Raw genomic sequence first — 27,626 nt, 5'->3', positions numbered from 1 at the left:
TTATGGACATGCACTGTCACAAATTGTCGCTGAAGGCAAAACATAAAGGAAAACTCTCTCGTCAAATAATTCAAAATTAGACCAGTTTTCGGAACACAACCACAACCCAAAATAATTTTCCCACATAACTGTCTAGCGACCACAAAGCCAATAGTTTTTTTTAAGCCAACAGGGAGAAGAAAACCCTATATAGAAACACTCGCATTGAAAGCACCTAGGAGAGGCAACAGCTGCCCACTGGCAGTACGACATCCCCGTCGGACCGGTTGTTAGGCAGGAAGTTTGCAACTATTACGATTCTGAAGGTACCAATCACAAACCAGCAATGAAAGACTCCTCCCGGAATCGACGAAGGTCTATACCGGTTTATGGTTGATTTCGCGACAAGCAAAAGGCAAAAAGGAATTAACAGATGCCCTGATGCTACTACAAGCTTCAATAGGCGGTTTAATCCTCGAAACGCCTACTTTCCTCTGGTGTCAAGTGTTCGGACCTCATAAAAATTCCACTAGACATTGGTTCACAAAATACCCAGGATCTCCTCAACGGAAATACGGGCGCAACACAAACACGTGTTACAAATACTGTGTGTTTAACTGGGCAGAGGTGGCTGGCTTTTCACAGAACATTACACTTGACCTACCAGGTCACGTCTAATGTCAGTATAAATTTGAAAACTTAACGGAATAATGTAGATAGAGAGGTAAAAATTGACACACGTGCTTGGAATGACATGGGGTTTTATTAGAACAAAAAAAAAGTTCACAAAATGTCCGACAGATGCAGCTGGACAGCGAAACGTCAGTGATTGCGCATGACAATCGTGTATAAATGGAGCTGTAATAAGAGAGAGAATCAGATGCGCCAGCAATCGTAGCATGTTGACGTTACCTGAAAAGGCGCTTTTAGCGAAGCTGTATTATCACAATGGGGAATGTGCTAGTTCAGCGTTACGATCCTATTGCCTAGGAAGGGGATTCGAACGGGTATAGGCCCGTTGACAAATGCAGCTTTGGCGAGAATGATTTCGAAGTTCGAAGCCACGGGTTGTTTAGGCGATAGATTACGTAGTGGCCGACCGAGCACAAGGCGTAATGCTGCTGAGACAGCTCAGGAAGAAATGGAGACTGTAGCGGGTTCGTCTATGCACGGGGAAGTCAGCGCTCGTGCAGTCACACGTCGCACCGGCATTCCATACACTACTGTTTGGTTGGTACTTAGGCGTATCCTCCGATGCTATCCTTACAAAATCCATCGGCATCATGAACTGTTACCTGGCGATTTAGTGAAGCGGAGGGCATTTGCGGTTCGGGTGTTTCAAAAGATGGCGGAAGATGACGATTGGTTGAGTAATGTGTTGTGGACCGATTAACCTAATTTCACGCTCCGAGGGTCTGTCAACGCCCACAACTACAGAAATCGAGCTACCTGAAATCCTAGAACTGTCGTGGAAACTCCATTGCACGACGAGAAAGTTGGATTTACCACATCTACCGTTATCGGGGCTTTTTTCTTCGAGGAAATGAGTGATTCTGGTTTTGTAACTGCTACCGTGACAGTTGAGAGGTACGCCGATATGTTACAGAATCGCATTATCCCCAGGCTAGCTGATAAACACCTGCTGGAACGTACGATATTTATGCAGGCTGGCGCTCAACCCCTTATTGCTAGACGCGTGAAAGATCTCTTGCGCGCGTCGTTTGATGATGATCGTGTGCTCAGCCGCCAATTTCGTCGTGCTTGGCCTGCAAGGTCCCCAGACCTCAGTCCGTGGGATTATTGGCTTTGGGGTTACCTGGAGTCATAAGTGTATCGTGATCGGCCGACATCTCTAGGGATGCTGAAAGACAACATCCGACGCAAATGCCTCACCACAATGACTCCAGACATGCTTTACAGTGCTGCTCAACATTATTCCTCGAATACAGCTATTGTTGAGGAATGATGGTGGACATATTGAGCATTTCCTGTAAAGAACATCATCTTTGCTTTGTCTTACTTTGTTATGCTAATTATTGCTATTCTGATCAGATAAAGCGCCATCTGTCGGACATTTTCTGAACTTCTGTATTTTTTTGGTTCTAATAAAACCCCATATCATTCCAAGCATGTGTGTCAATTTGTACCACTCTATCTACACTATCTACTTTATCACCCGCATGAACCACGGACCTTGGCGTTGGTGGGGAGGCTTCCGTGCCTCAGCGACACAGATGCTCGTACCATAAGTGCAAACACAACGGAGGGGTATCTGTTAAGTGACCAGACAAACGTGTGGTTTCTAAAGAGGGGCAGCAGCCTTTTCAGTAGTTGCAGGAGCAACAGTCTGGATGATTGACTGACCTTGCCTTGTAACACTAGCCAAAACTGCCTTGCTGTGCTGCTACTGTGAACGGCTGAAAGCAAGGGGAAATTACAGCCGTAATTTGTACCGAGGGCATGCAGCTTTACTGTATGGTTAAATGATGATAGCGTCTTCTTAGGTAAAATATTCCGGAGGTAAAATAGTCCCCTACTCGAATCTCCGGGCGGGGACTACTCAAGAGGACGTCGTCATCAGGAGAAAGAAAACTGGAGTGCTAGCGATCGGAGCGTGGAATGTCAGATCCCTTCATGGGGCAGGTAGGTTAGAAAATTTAAAAAGGGAAATGGATAGGTCAAAGTTAGATATTGTGGGAATTAGTGAAGTTCGGTGGCAGGAGAAAAAAGACTTCTGGTCAGGCGAATACAGGGTTATAAACACAAAATCAAATAGGAGTAATGCAGGAGTAGGTTAAATAATGAATAGGAAAATAGGAATGCGGGTAAGCTACTACAAACAGCATAATGAACACATTATTGTGGCCAAGATAGATACGAATCCCACGCCTACCACAGTAGTACAAGTTTATATGCCAACTAGCTACGCAGATGACGGAGAGATTGATGAAATATATGATGAGATAAAAGAAGTTACTCAGATAGTGAAGGGAGACGAAAATTTAATTGTCATGGGTGACTGGAACGCGATAGTAGGAAAAGAAAGAGAAGGAAACGCAGTAGGTGAATATGGTTACGGAATGAAAGAGGAAGCCGCCTGGTAGAATTTTGCACAGAGCATAACATAATAATAGCTAACACTTGGTTCAAGAATCATGAAAGATGGTTGTATACATGGAAAAAGCCTGGAGATACTAGCAGGTATCAGATAGATTATATAATGGTAAGACAGAGATTTAGGCATCCGGTTTTAAATTGTAAGACATTTCTAGGGGTAGATGTCGTTACTGACCACAATCTATTGGTTATGAACTGTAGATTAAAACTGAAGAAACCGCAAAAAGGTGGGAATTTAAGGAGATGGGACCTGGGTAAACTGACTAAACCAGAGGTTGTACAGAGTTTGAGGGAGAGCGTAAGGGAACAATTAACAGGAATGGGGGAAAGAAATACAGCAGAAGAAGAATGGGTAGCTTTGAGCGATGAAATAGTGAAGGCAGCAGACGATCAAGTAGGTAAAAACACGAGGGTTAGCAGAAATCCTTGGGTAAAAGCAGATATATTGAATTTAATTTATGAAAGGAGAAAATATAAAAATGCAGTAAAATAAGCAGGCAAAAAGGAATAGAAACGTCTCAAAAATGAGATCGACAGGAAGTGAAAAATGGCTAAGCAGGGATGGCTACAGGACAAATGTAAGGATGTAGAGGCGTATCTCACTAGGGGCAAAATAGATACTGCCTACATGAAAATTAAAGAGACCTTTGGAAAAAAGAGAACCATTTGCATGAATATCAAGAGCTCAGATGGAAACCCTGTTCTAAGCAAAGAACTGAAAGCATGGAGGTGGAAGGAGCATATAGAGGGTCTACACAAGGGTGATGACAATATTATGGAAATGGAAGAGGATATAGGTGAAGATGAAATGGGAGATATGACACTGCGTGAAGAGTTTGACAGAGCACTGAAAGACCTGAGTAGAAGGAAGGCCCCAGGAGTAGACAACATTCCATTGGAACTACTGACGGCTTTGGGAGAGCCAGTCCTGACAAAACTCTACCATCTGGTGAGCAAGATGTATGAGACAGGCGAAATACCCTCACACTTCAAAAAGAATATAATAATTCCAATCCTAAAGAAAGCAGGTATTGGCAGATGTGAAATTACCGAAATATCAGTTTAATAAGTCACAGCTGCAAAATACTAACACGAATTCCTTACAGACGATTGGAAAAACTGGTAGAAGCCGATTTCCGGGAAGATCAGTTTGGATTCCGTAGAAATGTTGGAACACGTGAGGCAATACTGACCTTACAACTTATCTTAGAAGAAAGATTAAGGAAAGGCAAATCTACGTTTCTAGCATTTGTAGACTTAGAGAAAGCTTTTGATAATGTTGACTGGAATACCCTCTTTCAAATTCTAAAGGTGGCAGGGGTAAAATACAGGGAGCGAAAGGCTATTTACAATTTGTACAGAAACAAGATGGCAGTAATAAGAGTCGAGGGGCACGAAAGGGAAGCAGTGGTTGGGAAGGGAGTGAGACAGGGTTGTAGCCTTTCCCCGATGTTATTCAGTCTGTATATTGAGCAAGCAGTAAAGGAAACAAAAGAAAAATTCGGAGGACGTATTAAAATCCATTGAGAAGAAATAAAAACTTTGAGGTTCACCGATGACATTATAATTCTGTCAGAGACAGCAAAGAACTTGGAAGAGAAGTTGAACGGAATGGACAGTGTCTTGAAAGGAGAATATAAGATGAACATCAACAAAAGCAAAACGAGGATAATGGAATGTAGTAAAATTAATTCGGGTGATGCTGAGGGAATTAGATTAGGAAATGAGACAATTAAAGTAGTAATGGAGATTTGCTATTTGGGGAGCAAAATAACTGATGATGGTCAAGTTCAGCGGATTTACAATGTAGACTGGCAATGGCAAGGAAAGCGTTTCTGAAGAATAGAAATTTGTTAATATAGATTTAAGTGTCAGGAAGATGTTTCTTAAAGTATTTGTATGGAGTGTAGCCATGTATGGAAGTGAAACATGGACGATAAATAGTTTGGACAAGAAGAGAATAGAAGCTTTCGAAATGTTGTGCTACAGGAGGATGCTGAAGATTAGATGGGTAGATCACATAACTAATGAGGAGGTATTGAATACAATTGGGGACAAGAGGAGTTTGTGGCACAACTTAAAAGAAGAAGGGACCGGCTGGTAGGACATGTTCTGAGGCATCAGCGGATCACAAATTTAGCATTGGAGGGCAGTGTGGAGGGTAAAAATCGTTGAGGGAGACCATGAGATGCATACACTAAGCAGATTCAGGAGGATGTAGGTTGCAGTAAGTACTGGATCATCAATAAACTGACATACAATATTTTTAGCGAAACGCAATCTGACTTTCAATAATCCCTACAAAAGAATGACTCTGACTAACAATAACCTATACCATTCATGAATTACTCACCTCACAAAAATCTTCGTTACTCGAACTACTGCAATAGAGCGAGCGCCGATACTGCCAGCTAAATAAAAGATTCTGACTACTGAAGGCACTAACTACTGATAGGCATAGTTAGCAAATGGAAGATTTTGATAGAGAACAAACAATGTATTTAACTTAATAATATTCAGAAGTCACATATATCAGTTTGTGATATCCAGTCTTACAAATTTCCTCTTTCTGACGGAAACACGACCAGATCGTCCGCTCTTAAAATTCTGCCATCTCTCTCCCCTCATCCACCACTGCTGGCGGCTCACCTCCAACTGCGCAACGCTACGCGCTGTTCACATCCAACTGCCCAACACTACTCAAGTGAATATTCCAACAATGAGTCCAACCAGCCACAGACTGCACACAGCACAATCAGTGATTTACATACAGAGCGCTACGTGGCGTTACCAACATAAAAACCTAAACAGCCTACTTACATAGGTTCTGCGGTTTGAAACACTTACGGATTAGTAAAGAGGATTTCCTTCTCTCAGAAAACCTCTTTACTCAGGCCATCGAGCTATAATTAATGGATGTCCATCTTACTGCATGGACGAGGTGCCTCAGCTGATGATATATATGAGAAAAAGTACCACCAAAGCTGTATCTTCAGAACGTCTTCATTCCATCTCACGACTAGTTTCGGCGGCGTAGTACCGCCATCAGCAGGCCCTGTGAAGCAGAGAACAATAACACAATGCCTATATTTGAAGACTAAACAACTACAAAACAACGAACACAAAATTATGATACTCTAATGCATTCGTTGAAGTACCAATAGAGCACATATGTCACCTCCATTTTTTTTCTTCTCCAGTTACAATTGCAATAACAATTACATCTTAATGATGTGCAGTGGCAGAAGGAAGCCATTGGGGTTGAAAAACGTGACCCCACTCCCTTATCAGGTTCTGCTAGTCCTTTCTTTGGACACGGCGGAGGGAAACTTGTATCCAAACCCTTTGCTAAGTTGCCTAATCCCATTATATGCTTGCTGCAGAGTTTGAAGGTGATAGACGTTGAAGACTTAACGCAAACAGTGGAAGCTTTATGGCTGTTAGTTTGGTTCGAAAAACACCCTGAGGCATTGGGAACGGTTCACCTTCTGATTTTGCGGTTGCTATGTCCCCTGACTAGGGGGCGGTTGGAATCTGATATTAAGAAAGTCTTGCGTAGACAAGGAACAGTATAAAATTTAAGAAAGTGCCTCATTAGGAATAAAGTTTGTCCTCGGATTAAAAACGAGCTACATAACAGATATTTTCGGCGTGTTCAGGGTCAGAATGAATCTCTCCCGGAATATTCTGATACAATACGGATTGCTATTAGTGCCTTAGAGGTAGGTGTGAGTGAGCAGGAAGCTATGGAGAACATCTCGCAAAGCATTAAACCAGACGATATGTCATATATAATTGTCTGTGAGAATCCAGCCACCTTTGCCGAATTTGATACACTGGTACGGAAAATTGATTATGTTCGTTTTGCCGACGAATGATGGGAATGCATTACGGGCGTTGTGGGAATTTTGGTAATTTTGTGAACCAATGTCCAGCGGCATCTAAGTCACTTCCGATCACCTGACCCCAGAGGCAGGTAGGCGTCCGAGGGTTAGACCGTCTATTAAAGCTTGTAAACCCATCAGGGACACTATTAATTGCTTTTTACCTTTTGACTGTGTCGAACTCAACCATGAACCGTTATGCACCTTAATCGATTCCGGGACTGGTCTTTAATTGGTGGACTATGATTGGTACCTTCAGAATCGTAATCTTTGCAAACTTATCAGCTTGCAAATGGTCCATCAACTGTTGCAAAGTGGATGTTCCTGTACAGGGTCTTTCTTGACCTTTCCACTTTATGGTCACTAGGAAACTTATGTTCGAAAATCATTTTGGGATGTGATTACCTTCAGCGTAATGGTCTAATCCTGAATTATTTGAACAGTGTTTTCCTTTATCTTATGCCGCCAGTGACAGTTCAAGCTGTGCCAGTGCATGTCGGTAAGAGGCGTTAATGCTGTCATGAGCTGAGATTGTAAATTTCAAGTGGATCCTCTTGTGGATACTCAGGCTCAGGCTCTGTTACAGGTTCTTCATACATTCTCTGATGCATTAACCGATAGACTCGCTGTCATTAATAGCGTCAAATGTAGGATTCGTCTTACCGACGACATTTCGGTGCGTCAGTCTCCTTATTGACTGTCGCCCCCTAAAATGAAGATCTTGCGGCAGTTCATTGAACAGAAGGTCTTCTCCCTTCGCCTCGCCCATATTTTTGGTACCCAAGAACCAGGGATTGGGGTATGGACCAGTCATCAACTAATGTGTGTTAAGTGAGAAGGTTGTTCTTGAGCCAGCCCCCTTACCTGACTTGTGCGACTGTTTTACGTGGTCTTATGGTGTACTCTTCTTTCTGTGCTGAACCTTAACCAAGCCTACGATCAAATACCGTTGACTGTGAATTCGAAAAGAGTGTGGAATTATGTATGCATTGGAATTTACTTGAATTTAGCCACTTTCCATTCGGCCTAGACTTTTGGATGATGTCTTGGATGATCTGTGTCTATCATTATTTAGATGGTGTGGTCGTCCATAGGGCCACCTCCGAACTGCTCTTACATCATCTTGAGGACGTTCTCCGCCGCTTTCGTGATGCGTGGCTTAGCATTAAGCCGTTAAACGTTAATATAGTTAATGAGCAAATTAAGTTTGTCGTAACCGCGACCGGAATGGTCGAGGGATGGCCGAGAAAGCGCGGCGGGACCAAATGGAGAGCGGCCCGCGAACCAACAGATGAGTGGAAAGGACGGCCACGAAACAACGATAGCCGATTGAGCGAGGCCTTACGACGACAACACGCAAGAAGCAACGGGATGACAGACAATCAAACGAATCTAAGACGCCCACTAGCGACGAAAACAAAGACCGGTAAACACGCTGTCTGTTGTCTAGGCGATATGTCAAGAGACGCACGAAAAGATTAGATTGACTGGCTGAGCTTTTTTTTTCTTTATTGTGTTTCATTCCCCTACCCCATATGAGCAGGGGAGGGCTGCCAGCGGCTCAATCCGCCGCTCTTCAGCAGAGTGACATGACAACTAATACAAGAATAAAATGTTACATATAAGGCGATAAAAAAGGGGTACATAAAACAGACTAACGGGAGATAATGGAGGTAAACATACAATGACATGGAGACGTTCATGGGGGGACAATTAAAAAAGTCGACATAAAGTTAGAAAACACAGCTGACGATTCTAAAAATACAAAGAAGACACTGAAGGCACACACAGGTTAAAAGTCGGCCACAGTATTAAAAACACTCCAGAACAGCACACTTTAAACCCACTTGGAGCACACATGATGAAGAATAAAACTGTCAGGTGGGATCTGCCAAGGGAAAGGCCGGAGAAGATGACGAACGAGGGGAGAGCAAGGTACGGCAGCGAAGGGGGCAGGAAGAAAAGAGGAAGGGCATCAGTGGTTATAACAAGAGGCAGGAGACTGGTGGGGCAGGAGATGAAGAGGGAAAAGGCAGGAGGGAGTGCAAAGATACTGAAGGGGAGCACAGGAGAGGGGGGGGGGGGGAGTAAGAGAGGAAGGGAGGTGGGTGCAGAGGAAGGGAGACACCCAAGGTGAGGGGGATCAATGCGGCAGACAATATATATTGTGCAGATGTGTTCAAGGAAAAGGAGAAGGTGGGAGAAGGGGATGAGGTTGTAGAGGATGCACATGGGGGACAGAAGTCGGATGCAGAAGGCGAGGCAGAACACATGGCATTCAATGATTTGGAGGGATTTATAGAACCTGGGAGGGGCGAAATCCAAGCCACGCTGGCATAACATAGGATGGGGAGGATCAAGGATTTGTAGGTGTGAAGGATGATGGAAGGATGCAGACCCCATGCGCAGCTGGACTGGAGTTTCAGGAGACGGAGTCTGTTGTGAGCTTTGTGTCAGATTGTAAGGAGGTGGGGAGTCCAGGTGAGGTGGCGGTTGAGGGTGAGGCCAAGGTATTTGAGGGTAGTAGGAGGTGTATAGGATGGCCATAAATGGTGAGGTAGATATCATGAAGATGGAAGGAGTGGGTGGTGCGCCCTATGATGATCGCCTGGGTCTAGGACAGGTTGATATGGAGGAACCACTGATTGCACCAACCAGTGAACTGGTCAAGGTGGGTTTGGAGGGTGTGTGTTGGGACCGTTGTAGGGTAGGATAAAGGGCTAGGAAGGCGGTGTCATCAGCAAACTGGGGAGATGAACAGGTGGGGGACGTTTGAACATATCACCAGTGTACTGGAGATAGGGGAGAGGGGAAAGACTTAGTGCACAGTGGCAGAGGGATACATAGTACGGGAGTTTGAATTAAGGACAGTCACATTGGAGGGACGATTGGAGAGGAAGGAAGCAATAAAACACACGAAGTTGATGGGGAGAGCATAGATCTGGAGTTTAAAGAGGAGCCTGGGATGCCAGACATGGTGATGTGCGTTGTGGAAGGCAAGCGAACAAGTATAGCGGAGTGACAGGAGTTATGTTGGAGGGAAAGGAAACTGGTAAGGTTAAGGAGCTGGCCCTCGATGGAGAAGGAAGGCTGGAAGCCACATTGGGCGGGAAGGAGGTGGTGCTGGTTAAGGTGGTGGTGAATACGGTGAGAGAGGATTGCATCGAAGACCTTACTGAACACACAGGTGAGGCACTGGCTGAGCGTGAGACAGGCGGTTAAATACATGATTGGGGGAGCCTCTATTTGCCGCGTGCACACGTGTTCCACTGTGGCGCCCTCACATTACCGTGGGCCAGGAGGCGAGCGCCGTCACGGCTTACGGCGCGCTGATGCACTGACCTCTTGGGATCTTCTACTTCCATGCCGTCTGGTGCGAATTCCGCGGCGCGCGGTACAAGAAACTTCCTTGTAAATCTCGGCACAACTAGTGCGTTTCGTATAGATCATTACCGTACTAAGGCTCTAAAAATGTTTCCTCACCCTAAAACCAAGAAGGGAGTACCCTGAGTTATAGAGATGGTGAAATTTTTTAGGAATTTCGTTCCAAATTTGCCCGTTTGTCGGCTCCCTTGAATCGGCTGCATAGGAACAATCACTCATTTGAGTGGAGAGAATTGCAGCTGTCGGCTTTTGAGTCTTTGCCTTATCCTCCAAACCATGAGGCACCTGACTCTTATTGACCTTCTGGTGTTATGACCAATGCCTCAAACTCCAGGACTGCTACTGTTCTTCTTTAGAAAAACCATGGGGAGTGAAGACCCATTGCTTCGGTGCATCTTTTGGCCACAGAGCAGAAGTATTCTGAACATGAGTGTGTTGCCCTAGCGGTAATGTTTCCTCTTGAAAACTTTGAACTTTACCTCGACACCGCGAGTTTTGTCTCGAAACAAACAGTCCTTGAGCTAAGTGCTGGGTACGCCCAGGTAAACTTCCCTGATTGTCCGATGGGTCATACACATTTCAGACTTCGGTTTTACTATGAAGTATATCACGGAGTCGGAAAACGTGGTCACAGATGCACTGAGTCGAATGTTTGAAAAGAAGGTGCCAGTTATAAAAGCAAACATCAAGCTGAAGAACCAGGTCTGTTTGTCCGAGTTTTAACAGAAGTCCCTGAATTATTTGGCGACTTGAACAGAGGCAAGAGCAGGTCTGTATTCTGAGTAAGATTAAGCAGGAAATTTTGAGTGGGAGGGGTCCTCCTGGACCTTACAAAGAGGGATTTTGTGCTGTCAGGTGAAGCGTGAAGTTCCTAGAGACTTGGTGCCGGCTAGCTTTAATCACTTTCAAAACAGTGTTCCTGGGACTAGGTATACCCTAAGATAGGTTAGAGACTTTCTCACTTGGCCTACCTTATACAAGGATGTTACACGTTTGGTGGGAAAGTGTCGTGAACGTAAAGGTGCTAAGCCCAATTTCAGTACCTTCAGTGGACCTCTGAAAACATTGAAATCATCTAGGGACGAATTCCCAATGAAGAAGCTTTTTGTTGACTATGTCGGCCACTTGGCACGCATTGGTTACGGGTGCCTCTGCATCTCGGTTGCATCCTCCCAGTTCGATAGGCTGATACCATGTAGCAGTGTCACTACTGAGGCCACTGTTCGCCAACTGTCGGGCATTTCTGCTGTATTTGGGCCTTCACAGGTCTTTGTTAGTGACAGTACATCTGCATTCCTCTATCAGTAGTTTAAGAAATTCTGTTTTGATAATGAGATAACGCTCACCACCACAATACCATAAATCCACAGTCGTACTTCGCCAAAAGAGTTAACAGAAACTGAAAAGCTGAACTTATTATATTTCAGTCTCGAATGTGACAACGGCGCGACTGCTCCATCCCTTGCTTGAACTGAGCGTTCAGTTCCGCCCATCACGAGACTCTTGAGACTACCCTTGCTGCCTTAATACTTAGTCAGCATCTTCATTTACCTTTAGACAACTTGTGATCTTTAATGACTTGCTTCCTGAAAAGGTGACAAGTGGCTTGATTGAGAAGAGTTGGAGGACAGCATGCTGTTCATGAGAGGCAGGTGAGCCTTTCCAACCAGGGAGGTCCGGAGTTTGAAGCTAAGCTGGCGGAGAGAGTCTTCGTAATTTTTCACTCGGGCGTCTGGGCAAGGCTCTTATTTCCCATAAATTACTCCTTATTTTGTTAGGTCTTGCGAGGTAACTGAGATCCTGAACCAGTTAGTCTATTGGTTTGCAATATCGATACTGGAAAGTTTTCCACAATACATGTTTCTCAAGTGAAGTCCAGAGGCTGCTTCCCCTTCCCAGTGGTAGGCATGATGCTGCGTTTTTGGTGAATGTCTGAAGGGACATACATTGTCATTGACGATCACAGCTCTGTACACTCAATTGTGCAGCGACAGACACTATATAGCACAGAAATTATAACTTCAATGATGTACACATGCCTCGATGGGCAAAAACGACGATTTGCTATTTGTCTCCCTCAGCATTTATCACGAAATGTGCGATCGTAAAGTTCGTGACTGGGTGACATAAGGAAAATTGGATCAATCCTGGAGGCGTCCTCGCATATCCGAAGTGGTTAAGACAACCGCTCGCAATACGTTGAAAATCTAGGTCCGAGTCCCGGTCGGGCACAAATTTTCATGTCTGGTAAACAGTTGACGTCAATTTATAACCGTAAAATGCATATCTTTTTCATAACGTTTACCACAGGCATAATCGTCAGGGAAACTGGCTGTTCATCCAGACATGTCATATGTGCATGCATGTCTGACAGAAGCTGTATTGTGAGCATACAGATATCGTATAAACACAGTCATTACAACAATCATTGATGTATAACACCTTCTTCGCATCTTCGCACTTCCATCGTCCTTCAACCACTTCCACAGAGAGTAGCACACAAGCAGCCTAGCAGCTTCACTATTTCTGAGATACTCGTTCCCGATCACCGTGACATAACTGTCTGCCATTTGTCGAAGTCACTTGTGTCAGTGGATATCCCCGTTTGCGGCGTGTGTCGCTAAAAACGATTCCCCACTCGTCCCTGCTCTGTTTACGGTTCAGATGGATCTGAGCACAATGGGAATTAACTTATGAGGTCAACAGTCCCCTAGAACTTAGAACTACTTAAACCTAAGTAACCTAAGAACATCACACATATCCATGCCCGAGGCAGGATTCGAACCTGCGACCGTAGCGATCACGCGGTTCCAGACTGTAGCGCCTAGAACCGCTCGGCCACTCCGTCCGGCTGCTCTGTTTATATCCCATCCTTAGTTTTACTGCGTCAACTGTTATAAAGTGATGTACTGTAGAAAAAATGATAAAAGAAAGCTGCAGAATGAAGTGTCCTAGATGAACAGATCACTGGGGCTGAACTTACCGATTTCATATACACTCCTGGAGATTGAAATAAGAACACCGTGAATTCATTGTCCCAGGAAGGGGAAACTTTATTGACACATTCCTGGGGTCAGATACATCACATGATCACACTGACAGAACCACAGGCACATAGACACAGGCAACAGAGCATGCACAATGTCGGCACTAGTAAAGTGTATATCCACCTTTCGCAGCAATGCAGCCTGCTATTCTCCCATGGAGACGATCGTAGAGATGCTGGATGTAGTCCTGTGGAACGGCTCGCCATGCCATTTCCACCTGGCGCCTCAGTTGGACCAGCGTTCGTGCTGGACGTGCAGATCGCGTGAGACGACGCTTCATCCAGTCCCAAACATGCTCAATGGGGGCAGATCCGGAGATCTTGCTGGCCAGGGTAGTTGACTTACACCTTCTAGAGCACGTTGGGTGGCACGGGATACATGCGGACGTCCATTGTCCTGTTGGAACAGCAAGTTCCCTTGCCGGTCTAGGAATTGTAGAACGATGGGTTCGATGACGGTTTGGATGTACCGTGCACTATTCAGTGTCCCCTCGACGATCACCAGAGGTATACGGCCAGTGTAGGAGATCACTCCCCACACCATGATGCCGGGTGTTGGCCCTGTGTGCCTCGGTCGTATGCAGTCCTGATTGTGGCACTCACCTGCACGGCGCCAAACACGCATACGACCATCATTGGCACCAAGGCAGAAGCGACTCTCATCGCTGAAGACGACACGTCTCCATTCGTCCCTCCATTCACGCCTGTCACGACACCACTGTAGGCGGGCTGCACGATGTTGGGGCGTGAGCGGAAGACGGCCTAACGGTGTGCGGGACCGTAGCCCAGCTTCATGGAGACGGTTGCGAATGGTCCTCGCCGATACCCCAGGAGCAACAGTGTCCCTAATTTGCTGGGAAATTGCGGTGCGGTCCCCTACGGCACTGCGTAGGATCCTATGGTCTTGGCGTGCATCCGTGCGTCGCTGCGGTCCGGTCCCAGGTCGACAGGCACGTGCACCTTCCGCCGACCACTGGCGACAACATCGATGTACTGTGGAGACCTCACGCCCCACATGTTGAGCAATTCGGCGGTACGTCCACCCGACCTCCCGCATGCCCACTATACGCCCTCGCTCAAAGTCCGTCAACTGCACAAACGGTTCACGTCCACGCTGTCGCGGCATGCTACCAGTGTTAAAGACTGTGATGGAGCTCCGTATGCCACGGCAAACTGGCTGACACTGACGGCGGCGGTGCATAAATGCTGCGCAGCTAGCGCCATTCGACGGCCAACACCACGGTTCCTGGTGTGTCCGCTGTGCCGTGCGTGTGATCATTGCTTGTACAGCCCTCTCGCAGTGTCCGGAGCAAGTATGGTGGGTCTGACACACCGGTGTCAATGTGTTCTTTTTTCCATTTCCAGGAGTGTGTTATGACACTTCGGTATAATTACGGGAAAGTTTCCAGTTTTCTACGGGCTCCTAATTTGTGCGGGTAGTATAAAATTCCTTCCTCTTGTATTATCTGACATTTATTAAGGTCCGTCCATCCTTCTTGTAGCCATAGCGTCAGCTGCGAGTTCTGTGGTTTGAGGAACAGATCGTAGGAAGGCTGCATCGACTTTGTTGTAGTTTTGTGTAACTTGTTTCACAGATGCTGAAGCAAATTAGCTTTATAAAGTAAGTTCTAGCGTGATGTTATATTGAAGAGTGAATGTAAATGAAATAATCTTGCTTTTCAGGCACTACCGGCCGGAATGGGCGGAGAGGATCTAGGCGCAACAGTCTGGTGCCGCGCGACTGCTACGGTCGCAGGTTCGAATCCTGTTCGTTGTTGTGCGCCATAAAACACTAATCATCACCATCATCATCATCGAATCCTGCCTCGGGCATGCATGTGTGTGATGTCCCTAGGTTAGGTAGGTTTAAGTAGTTCTATGTCTAGGGGACTGATGGCTTCAGAAGTTAAGTCTCATACTGCTCAGAGCCATTTGAGCTTTTTCAGACACTAATGAATGTGTATTCGTTGCAGATCTTATATACTGCCTATAATGTAGCAATATAAGTTTCCAATATTGTACCGAGATTGCTTGTAAAGTGAGCTTTAAAAAAGCGTTTGGCAGTATTAGTCCAACATGACGTTTGGAAATGACGTGTTAAATTTTCTAATACGCTTAATTAAAAATTAATTTTCTTTTACAGTATGGCAATAGTGAGTACAGAGGAATTGTGTTTAGCTGTGAAGGTAGGCCTAAATGGAATTACGGATTTAATGAACTTGCATGCATATAAAATATGGTTAAGCCAACAATTAAGACGCAAACTGAAAAAAAACTGACAGTAAAGCTATAGGTTATAAAAGGGATAGTAGCGATGTTAATACGTGACACATGGTGGTCTGGATTCGATTCTGGGGCATAGTCAGGCAGCCGGAGTGGTGAAGGTGATTACTTGCGATAAACGGGAAATCCGAGTCCCGCTCAGGCAAAAATTTACGCACGTCGCAAACATCTGAAGTCAATACATAGCTACAGAATGCGAGTCTGTTTTGTAAGTTGGTGCATATCCACGCGCTATCACAGAGTAGGATGGTAGTAGAGACACAAGTGTTTCGCAGCACACCATTTAGCGCATATTGATCAACATGGGGTTCTTCAGCGGACTACCTCTACGTCTTTCCATCTTGACCTAACGACATCGTTAAGGGCACCACACCCTGCCTATCTAACCCAAGTTAATTTAGGCAAGTATTCGACCCATTTCTGAAAAAAGACTATTTGATGCAGGGCGCTAATATTTTTACTGTATGTTACATGATGCTAATAGTCTACTGTACTAAAATCTACTTTATCCATTTTATTGTTTTTATGAAATACTTATTTAAATGTACTAACTGAAAATATTAAGTTTTTTCTGCAGAAAAATTTTTTTTGTGAACTTTGTAATGGGGGAATATTAATGAACGTAGTACCAGAGGTGGCTTTCTATATTATGCAGAGACTCCGAAAATTTCATTCATTTATCTATCATAGTTTCTGATACAATGGGGCATATGTACCGAGAATTTTAGTTTGAGGGAAATTGACTTTAAAAAAAACTTTTGAAATTTGTTACTTGTAGTTAATTAAAACTGTCCTACTGCATATAACCTCTAACAGGTCTTCCAGCTTCTTTTTCACCTTCCTGGATGTTTGTCTTGCTTTCTTGGCCGTATTAGATGCAGACCTGTCTGCATCGGCTATCCTCGTTTTATCGCAGTGTTGTAGCCCAGTGATCATACTTTCACCAGGATTAATTCCCAGCTTTTTCAGTACCCAACACTTTCCCATGTTACCACAATTGAATACAATACCAGCATCATGAACTCCTAGTTCCATGATGCCTACAAGTACAGTTTTAGGAAGGCGGTTCCAAATTATGCTGTTGAAATATTCATTTGGGTTCTGTGTCTGCCCATGCAGACGTTTCCTTAGAAGGTCAGGATGAGCCAAGTCTCTGAAAATAGGTTTAGTTGCTGTAATAACAGCAGCTGGAAGTGAATGCTGGTGAGAATAAGATTCCCCAGTTGCCTGAGCCCTACTGTATTTGCACCACGAATTTTCTCCCGATGGACACAATCCATGACATGGCTTATCGTCAGTAGAGGACTTATGTAAGAATATCGCCCAAACATCTTCATTTCCTCCAAATTTTCTTTATTTCTCTTAATTGCCTGTCCATAGTATACGTGCAAGTTTACTGTTTCAGTTTTAGTTAACCGACCCTGTCCAGTCAACAATTTTCCGTCTTCCAAATTTTTCTGCTCTTATCAACAGTCACTTTTCTCAGGTTTGTTCTGAAACGTTTTTGAACATGGCCTACACATTCTATTTTGCTAGTAATGGCATCTCCCTATGGCTTAGAGTTCATCACATTGTTGTATGCCTTACAGTCACCATCGCCCAAATATTGGGTTTACTTTACACCTCTTGGTTCAACAGAGCGATGAAATATTTGTTGTACTCCATGAACTGCCATACCACCACTTGTAGTGTTCTTCATGTTCATTACCTTTACAACATTTGCAATAGTTAGACATTATCTCCACATCTAACACATTACCGGTGTCTACACTCGTGGCAGTCACTACTCCATTCAGAGAAGTACGTCCTCATTTCTGCCACTTTCCATCAGGTGCAACTGCAATACTTGAACATCCATCACTTTCTTCCACGGCTTCCCTAGCGGTCAGTTATATGCTTTCCTCACTGACCTCACATACAGCTTTCTCTAATATTGCAGTCAGTTATTCAAATTTATTTGGTCGTTGATGTAAGTTCATCACTGAACAAAATGTTCTCCCTGCAGCCATTCCCTTGCCAGTGGATCTCAAGGCATAAACAAGTATTGATTTCATAAGGGACTCTTGCATCTGGTTTTGAAGATATCATAAATGAAGTCACAGCTCAACATTTGGTGCAAAGTAAAAGCAAAGCAATTGCTAGGCCTTTTCTCCCACTGGCACTCACAAATTATCACACTCTGTGACTCACCACACTGTCCACATTGTACAAATTTAGAAATTACATCTGATAATATTCTCAAATTTATAATAATGATACTACATCCCTTGTCACTTACAGAAAATTCATTTTAACACTCTTTAAATGGCGATAGCTTCTTTGATGATCCACTTGTTGTAGAATTACAATTAGAAATATCGTTGCCAGGCGACATAACCTCTTGTACAGAAAGCTTTCTAAACTTGTTTCCTCTAAATTGTCGTTTCTTGAAAATGCCTTTATGTTTCATCATCTTCAATAAACACAACGAAACACCCCTAAAGAAGCACTGCAAAGGTAAGTATAACAACTACTCGTAATCTCACTTGAACAAAACTAACCGCGTGTTTGAAAGCGTGTTGTTTACTAACAGCAGAAACGAAAGAATACCGACCGTAGCATTCCAAGGATAGCCAACACACTCGGAGTAAAAAATAAAATAAAATAAAAAATCCCTAACGTGCAATGTAGGGGATACAAAGATCTAAAATATATGCAGAAAAGTGGATGACAGAGAGTGGGCGTGGCACATAAACACACGTGGTAGGAAAATGCTCTTTAAATGCTCGAAACAACTTTTTTTCAACAAAATCCTTTTCAGAGTACTTAAATAAAACCTTAATCTATCGAAATATGATGAAAACCGAAAACAGATTTTTTGCGACCTGAACTACAGTGTGGTTCCCTTAATTACTATTGTAATGGGCAGAGAAGTAAAGACATTGTACCGTCGGTCATTGGATAAAAGACGTCTGGCCGCATGGATGACGTTTCTAACTACACCAGGACGAGGATCGCTTTCAGATACGCCGTCATCTAGGGGAAAAAGAAAGTTCAAATGTGTGTGCATTCCTAAGGACCAAACTGCTGAGGTCATGGGTTCCTAGACTTACACTTAAACTAACTTATGCTAAAAACACCACATACATACATGCCCGAGGGACAACTCAAACCTCTGGCGGCAGGGGCCGCGCAATCTGTGATGTGGCACCTCGAACCGCGCGGCTACTCCGCGCTTCTCGTTATCTAGGCAAGCGACTGGTCTATACATGAACCATTCCACAGGTGCAGGGCAGTGTTTTTCTATGGAGGTCATTAACTTCGGCTTCCACGGCACCCTTGGTAGTAATTGAAGGCATCAGGGCACGTGAAGTATAAGAGAATGTTATTGAGGATCACCTGCGTCCATTCATGCTATATGTCATCCCCGGCGACGATATCGTCTACCAGCCGAACAGCTGAAGAACACAACAACAACAACAACAACAACAACAATGACAACAACATTGTATACATGTCAACTGTTTGTGTGCTAGTATAACGACGTCGTCCTGAATACAATTGAAAAAGCGAAGTTAGCAACTGAGAAGTAAATTCTCGCAACGAGAATATTAATAAATAGACGCATAGAAAAGACACTGATATTACTATGCGAACAAAAAACATACTCTGTAATGTGAGAATATTATATTACTCACTAACTACCTAGCAACATCTCTGAGTATTAAACTGACGCCAGCTGTAATTTATTAAAGTCAGTGTGCTTTAACAATCCAGCATCAAATGAAATTATTTATTTACATAACTAACCACATCGAAGCATCGAAAGGAGAAGCTGATTGCGACCAGTTGAGGGGTACTCAGAGTCTATGTCGTTTTAATGCAGACACAATGATACCAACGGATCAAAGGCGCATTTTGACGCATTTTTTGATCGCAGTTATTTTAGAAGTTTCATTTATTAACAAGATATTGTATGACAACAAAAGTTTTACAACATTTGCTAAATAACTTCGAATTCTTAATGTGAAGGTTACGTTGTCTTACTGACCACTGTGTAGTGCACATACACGTATTCATTTAATGCAGACAATCTGCTTTAATTAATGATTATAAGAATATATCTTACTTTTCTGAAGACCTAATAGTAGCATATACGTTGATGTCCTGGCATTAACTGTAGTATTCGAATCTCTTCCAAACTGTCGATTTTGCAGATAGAGACAAAGTTTGTAAGAACGAGGAACTCTGATCATTGCCGATTCCCATGCATGCGTGTAAATCACCGTTGGTTCTGTTTTCATAGATTAATAGGTAAAATCTCTTGAGCTGGAACGGAGTAACTACAGACTTGGTTCTGTTTTCATAGATTAATAGATAAAATCTCTTGAGCTGGAACGGAGTAACTACAGACGAATACTCAGAGCATTTGCAGATATTCATTAATTCGTCGGGTGTAGTAACTATTAGCACTTTGTGACACATGTATCGGGTGACAAGTAGTCTGTTACCTAAATTATAGCTGATATTCTTTGTAAGAAGCTTATACTGGTAACGGGTTGGGATTTTAAGTCAATCGCTACACGCAGTCCACCCAATACAAAATACTGTAGGAAGTGGCTTGTTGACTGACATCTGTTCCTTGTTACAGCGCACGAAGCGTCATCCGCTACTACAATCCCCTTTTTACAGTTTGGTGCAAGAAGTTTGGCGGCTAACTGTACAAGCACAAAGGCACGTTGTTTGCTAAAATTGTCACTTTCACGCATCAACAATAACTAACGACAATTTACTAGATAAAAGCGTAACGGTTGTTCCGTTACAGTGCATCCACATTATTTCCCACCTATCGTAGACCAGTATGAAAAACCCAAGATAACGGAAATAGCGAAGTTGTGTTAGTGGAAATTTAAGAAAGCGTTTCCTCCCCTCCTTAACTCCGAATTAATTAAAAAACTGTCGATATGATATTCAACAGTGGGAATCAACAATGCCTGTGCTGTAATAGTGCCACGCAAAATAACAAGGGGTGTAAGCCCGCTCCATGTAAAACACGACCACAACGTAACACCACCGCCTCCGAATTTTACTGTTGGCACTACACACGCTGGCAGATGACGTCCACCAGGCATTCGACATAACCACACTCTGCCATCGGATCGCCACATTGTGTATCGTGATCCGTCACTCCACACAACGTTTTCCAAATGTTCAATCGTCCAATGTTTACGCTCCTTAGACAAAGCGAGGCGTCGTTTGTCATTTAGCGGCGTGATGTGTGGCTTATGAGCAGCCGCTCGACCATAAATTCCAAGTTTTCTCACCTCCCGCCTAACTGTGGATCCTGATGCATTTCGGAATTCCTGTCAGATGGTCTGGATAGATGTCTGACTCGTACACCTTACTACCCTCTTCAACTATCGGCAGTCTCTGTCATTCAACAGACGAGGTAAGCCTCTACACTTTTGTGCTGTACGTGTCCATGTTTCCATTTCACTGAAACATCGGAAACAGTGGACCCAGGGATGTTTAGGAGAGTGGAAATCTCGCGTACAGACATATGACACAAGTGACTCCCACTCACCTGACTATGTTCGATGTCTGTGAGTTGCGCGTGGCGCCCCATTCTGCTCTCCCACGATGTCTAAAGACTACTGAGGCCCCTGATGTGGAGCACCTGACAGTAGGTGGCAGCACAACGCACCTAATATGAAAAACGTATGTTTTTGGGAGTGACCGGATACTTTTGATCACGTAGTGTACCTACCTAGGAGATGGGTCTAAATTATTTGTGAAAGCAGAAGAAGAAAACGATGGAGATGGCAATGAAGTACAGCCACTATATAATGTTATGGAATAGACAGGCAACGTCGTTTTTAGTAGCCAACAGAGAGAAAACGTGATGCCGTGTGCGGCGTCAGATGTGCCTAATCCCATCTGTTGCAATTACACCGCCATGACATCAATCATTGCTGAGACAGGAGCTGCAGCACGTGGTTATGGGAGTTCTCCGTCGACAAAACAAAAAAATACTGATGTGGCTTGTATAACACACCTCGACTGGAAGGACTAGATAAAATGTTAAGTAACACGTGTGTTTTACTTAGTTGAATTTATTTACACATCAAATGTATTACAACAATTAATATTATTAAAATCATTAATTATTAATTGTTAATCAACAATTAAGATAAAATGCTATGCACACAGAGTGTTTCCGTATTAGGGTTAAAAAATGTAACAGAACATAGACAATGCTCTGCTGAACAGTTTGAGAAGCCAGCTGAACGAGATATGGAAAAAACGCACCTACCGCTTTGTCTACCATTACTGTTTTCCAGATTATTTATGACTAACATGCTTACACGTTTACATGCAATGTGATATTTATTTACATGTATATTCCTTATTTCCTGCCAGCAAATAGGAAGACGAGCCTCATTACTAGGAAGTCATGATGCAGATTTTCTTTACATTACTTGTCCCTAAGATGGCTCTGTGGTATCGTACTTGCATTGTCTCATGACTGATAGTGCTATGAATGAACGATAGGCATATTTATTCTACATCTACATCTACATTTATACTCCGCACGCCACCCACCGGAAGTGACGGAGGGCACTTAACGTGCCACTGTCATTACCTCCCTTTCCTGTTCCAGTCGCGTATGGTTCGCGGGGAGAACGAGTGCCGGAAAGCCTCCGTGCGAACTCGAATCTCTCTAATTTTACATTCGTGATCTCCTCGGGAGGTATAAGTAGGGGGAAGCAATAAATTCGATACCTCATCCAGAAACGCAGCCTCTCGAAACCTGGACAGCAAGCTACACCGCAATGCAGAGCGCCTCTCTTGCAGAGTCTGCCACTTGAGTTTGCTAAACATCTCTGTTACGCTATCACGCTGACCAAATAACCCTGTCACGAAACGTGCCGTTCTTTTTTGGATCTTCTCTATCTCCTCTGTCAACCCAACCTGGTACGGATCCCTCACTGATGAGCAATACTCAAGTATAGCTGGAACAAGTGTTTTGTAAGCCACCTCCTTTGTTGAAGGACTTCATTTTCTAAGGACTCTCCCAATGAATCTCAACCTGGCACCCGCCTTACCAACTATTAATTTTATATGATCATTCCACTTCAAATCGTTCCGTACACATACTCCCAGATATTTTACAGAAGTAACTGCTACCAGTGTTTTCTCCGCTATCATATAATCATACAATAAAGAATCCTTCTCTCTATGTATTCGCATTACATTACATTTGTCTACGTTAAGGGTCAGTTGCCACTCCCTGCACCAAGTGCCTATCCGGTGCAGATCTTCCTGCATTTAGCTGCAATTTTCTAATTCTGCAACTTCTCTGTATACTGCAGCATCATCCACGAAAAGCCGTATGGAACTTCCGACACTATCTACTAGGTCATATACACTCCTGGAAATGGAAAAAAGAACACATTGACACCGGTGTGTCAGACCCACCATACTTGCTCCGGACACTGCGAGAGGGCTGTACAAGCAATGATCACACGCACGGCACAGCGGACACACCAGGAACCGCGGTGATGGCCGTCCAATGGCGCTAGCTGCGCAGCATTTGTGCACCGCCGCCGTCAGTGTCGGCCAGTTTGACGTGGCATACGGAGCTCCATCGCAGTCTTTAACACTGGTAGCATGCAGCGACAGCGTGGACGTGAACCGTATGTGCAGTTCACGGACTTTGAGCGAGGGCGTATAGTTGGTATGCGGGAGGCCGGGTGGACGTACCGCCGAATTGCTCAACACGTGGGGCGTGAGGTCTCCACAGTACATCGATGTTGTCGCCAGTGGTCGGCGGAAGGTGCACGTGCCCGTCGACCTGGGACCGGACCGCAGCGACGCCCGGATGCACGCCAAGACCGTAGGATCCTACGCAGTGCCGTAGGGGACCGCACCGCCACTTCCCAGCAACTTAGGGACACTGTTGCTGCTGGGGTATCGGCGAGGACCATTCGCAACCGTCTCCATGAAGCTGGGCTATGGTCCCCAGACGATGAGAGTCGCTTCTGCCTTGGTGCCAATGATGGTCGTATGCGTGTTTGGCGCCGTGCAGGTGAGCGCCACAATCAGGACTGCATACGACCGAGGCACACAGGGCCAACACCCGGCATCATGGTGTGGGGAGCGATCTCCTACACAGGCCGTACACCTCTGGTGATCGTCGAGGGGACACTGAATAGTGCACGGTACATCCAAACCGTCATCGAACCCATCGTTCTACCATTCCTAGACCGGCAAGGGAACTTGCTGTTCCAACAGGACAATGCACGTCCGCATGTATCCTGTGCCACCCAACGTGCTTTAGAAGCTGTAAGTCAACTACCCTGGCCAGCAAGATCTCCGGATCTGTCCCCCATTGAGCGTTTGGGACTGGATGAAGCGTCGTCTCACGCGGTCTGCACGTCCAGCACGAACGCTGGTCCAACTGAGGCGCCAGGTGGAAATGGCATGGCAAGCCGTTCCACAGGACTACATCCAGCATCTCTACGATCGTCTCCATGGGACAATAGCAGGCTGCATTGCTGCGAAAGGTGGATATACACTGTACTAATGCCGACATTGTGCATGCTCTGTTGCCTGTGTCTATGTGCCTGTGGTTCTGTCAGTGTGATCATGTGATGTATCTGACCCCAGGAATGTGTCAATAAAGTTTCCCCTTCCTGGGACAATGAATTCACGGTGTTCTTATTTCAATTTCCAGGAGTGTATATATATACATATTACTCATGTCTATTCAGAAACGCACAGTACAATACGCTATAGTAGAGTCACACCATGAAGTACGTTTTGTTGTGAATATCTGGGCCGGCATTGTAGGTGACAATCTCATTGAGCCATATCTTCTACCTGGCCTTCTGAATTGCCACCTGTACTTGAAGTTCGTGCAAAGAGTTCTACCTGCGTTGTTGGAGAACGTACACTTTGCTGTTCGTGAGAGAATGTGGATACATGTTGGAGCACCGCTTAATAGGAAGGGGAGGTCCTATTCCATGGCCTGTGAGATCACCTGACACGAATCCCCTTGATTACTTCCTGTGGGAATATCTAAAGTCACTTGTGTATGAGACCGCAGTGGATATGGAGATGTAATTAGTTTGCCAGAATTGCAGGTGATTCTAAAAACACCGGAGACATTTGTTAGGGTGCGTCATAATCTTGTTCGCCAATGTCATGCTTGCATCGAGGTTGATGGCCGTCAGTTTCAGCTCAATTTGTAAGATACAGTACAAATGATACGACCATTGTGTCTGTGGTAGTGTATGTCGTTAACTGTAACTAATGCAAATAAAAAAGTACACAGTAACGTGATTTTATTTCTGTTATCTCCTTAAGTTGGATTTTTCGACGCAGTTACCCTATCTCAAATTGATCAGTGGAGCAGCATATATCTTGCTAAATCTCTGCGCGTTCTTATGGAAGCCCCCTAAGTACTTTTCCTTGACAGTTAATACCGCATGCATAATTATAGCAACCTGTGGAAACTTCTTACAAAATTAATAATCGCAACTGGTCATTGCAAATATGACGAATATAACACTTATGCCAGGGGAATGTTGTGAATAATCATGTAAGTGTTTAGTGCTTGACATGAAATTGGTCACATAGAGTAGAATTACTGAAACTAATACACAGAACTATTCAGGGTAATATGTCGGAAGTGCGGAGGATTTTGAAGGCAAACTGTTCATGACCTCACACGGCAAATCTACTTTCAAGATTGTAAAATCAGGAATTGGCTCGAAATTTCGTTTGTTTCTCGTGGTAGTGGCTCCATTTCACCATAATGGCGTTGCCAGTGTCTGAAGTACTGCGACTTCAACCAGTGGCAGATAATTTGATAGCTGAATCTAACAAAAGTAGTGGAGAAGTAGCAACACTGCTCCAAGACAAGATACTCACTGAATCAGATGGTGAGATGAGGGATGCGACGAGATGAGATGAGACAATTGAGTCAAGTGATAACTCTACGAAAGAGTCTGACAAGCAAACTTCACTTTGCTGCATTTTTCGTTAAATGCTCAATTTGACTGGTTGTGCTCTGAATCCTTCACTTTCTGATCAATCAGTCAGCTTCCCCTCACCCTCTTCCAAGAAGAGCTCAACAGGATTCCTGACTGCACCAGCATTCGGCTCTCCACCTGTCTCAGCCATTGTGTTTTCAAAAACATTATATTATATCCAACTAGCTCGCAGTAGGTCTTACATCCCCAAACAACGTTTTTTGTAAAAGCCACCCATTCGGCGGTGTCTCATGGGTTTCAAAAACCTTACTTAGGTTTCTCTTTCCACCTGTAAGATACAAGCCTCCAGTGTCCAACCCAAAGGTTGAGTTTCTGCCTTCAGATGGCAATAGAGCCTTTTGCTAAATATTCTTCCTCACTCCGCCTCATAAAAACGCTCGCCCCACTCGTCGCTACAAGATGTCCTAACTGTTGTAAATCTGCTCATTGGCCTCCTGCAGTGTCACAAAGGTGTGCGTAGGGCCCGGGGTCCCAATCTGTATCTTTTGGCCGCTCTGCCCATCGGATCGGTATTCGTGCGCACCAAGCGGTCTTGTTTTCGAAGGAGAGCCCGCATATTATTCTGTAAGTATTTCGGAAGCAATGCCACACGGTTCCGGCGAACTGATGGCGCGGCGCTGTTGTCAGTTCTCCTCGCACCAACCAATTGAAAGCTACGGCTGTAGATCCAGGCCTGCACACTGAAGTGCGCACAGTGACATGAACCTGAAGCTGCTAGCGGCCGGCACAGGCACGCTATTCACTGCAGTACTGAAAAGTGTGTTTAGAGTAAGTAGTACTAATGTCACTGACCACGTGTTTCCATGTATACATAATAGTGGTAGAGTATTTGACTGTGTGCTTGAAACTATCATAAATGCCATATTGTGACTTTTTGTTCTCATTCACATTGACATTTGTTTTGGATTTTATATTTCGTAATATGAGTTATGAATAGTGTGCAGTACCACATTGTACAAATACATCTATAAAAAAAACCGAAAAATTGTTTGAGAGAATGTTAAAGAATAACAAGATGCATAGAATGTGATTGTAACTCGCTCCTGGAGATCCAAATTATGAAGTATCCTACTTCCCTATATGACACATCAACGACCAGGTATTAACAACAAAAATTTAAAAAACGCCTTTTTGAGAGAGTGTAAAGAGTGCAGTTACTGAAGTTCGTTGTTGTTTATAACATGCATCTGATGAATCATAACATTTCACATACGTTGGTATACTTAAAAAATATTATTGCAGGAATCTTTTACCTCTGTCTACTATTGTTGAGGATTCGATAACAGAAAATACTTGTGACAAACAAGAGCATAAAGATGATTGCTGCTAGTTTCATTTGCAGTAATTTAATTTGTGTTCTTGGCTTCCTGTCGAAGCACACAATCGGAAATAGGAGAAAATGGTGAATTATTTGAAACAGGAAAAAATATAAATGCCACCATCAGTTCTTTCATGCAGAGCAGTTTCATCCTTCATTTTTTAAACATACAGAAATCACGAAATCGAATATACTCATTACTGAGAAAGCACGTTTTTGCATGTAAATAACAACGAGTATTGCAGAAAGTACTTAACCTTCACTATTAACAAATTCTAAGAATGTGTTACAGACACGAAGCATAAAAAGATATTATATGCTTACTGGGACACGAACCTGTTATCTTTAACATTACAGGTTATCGCCTTATACACTTGACCACGACTGTGACTAAAGAATGATGATTCTATTCCTCTAAAGAAGGAAGGACGCAGGCTGACCTGTCGAATGATGGAGGTGTGGGCCATAAATGCAAGAAATTTGGGAAGATTTCCACAATTAGGCTTCACAAAATTCTTTTCCATTGTTACTTAGAAGTTGTATACACGTTTCGACAGTTAACAACTACACCACTTGCA

The sequence above is a fragment of the Schistocerca gregaria genome, chromosome 3, assembly GCF_023897955.1.
Source record: "Schistocerca gregaria isolate iqSchGreg1 chromosome 3, iqSchGreg1.2, whole genome shotgun sequence".
Classification (NCBI taxonomy): domain Eukaryota; kingdom Metazoa; phylum Arthropoda; class Insecta; order Orthoptera; family Acrididae; genus Schistocerca; species Schistocerca gregaria.
This window is presented reverse-complemented; position numbering follows the sequence as displayed.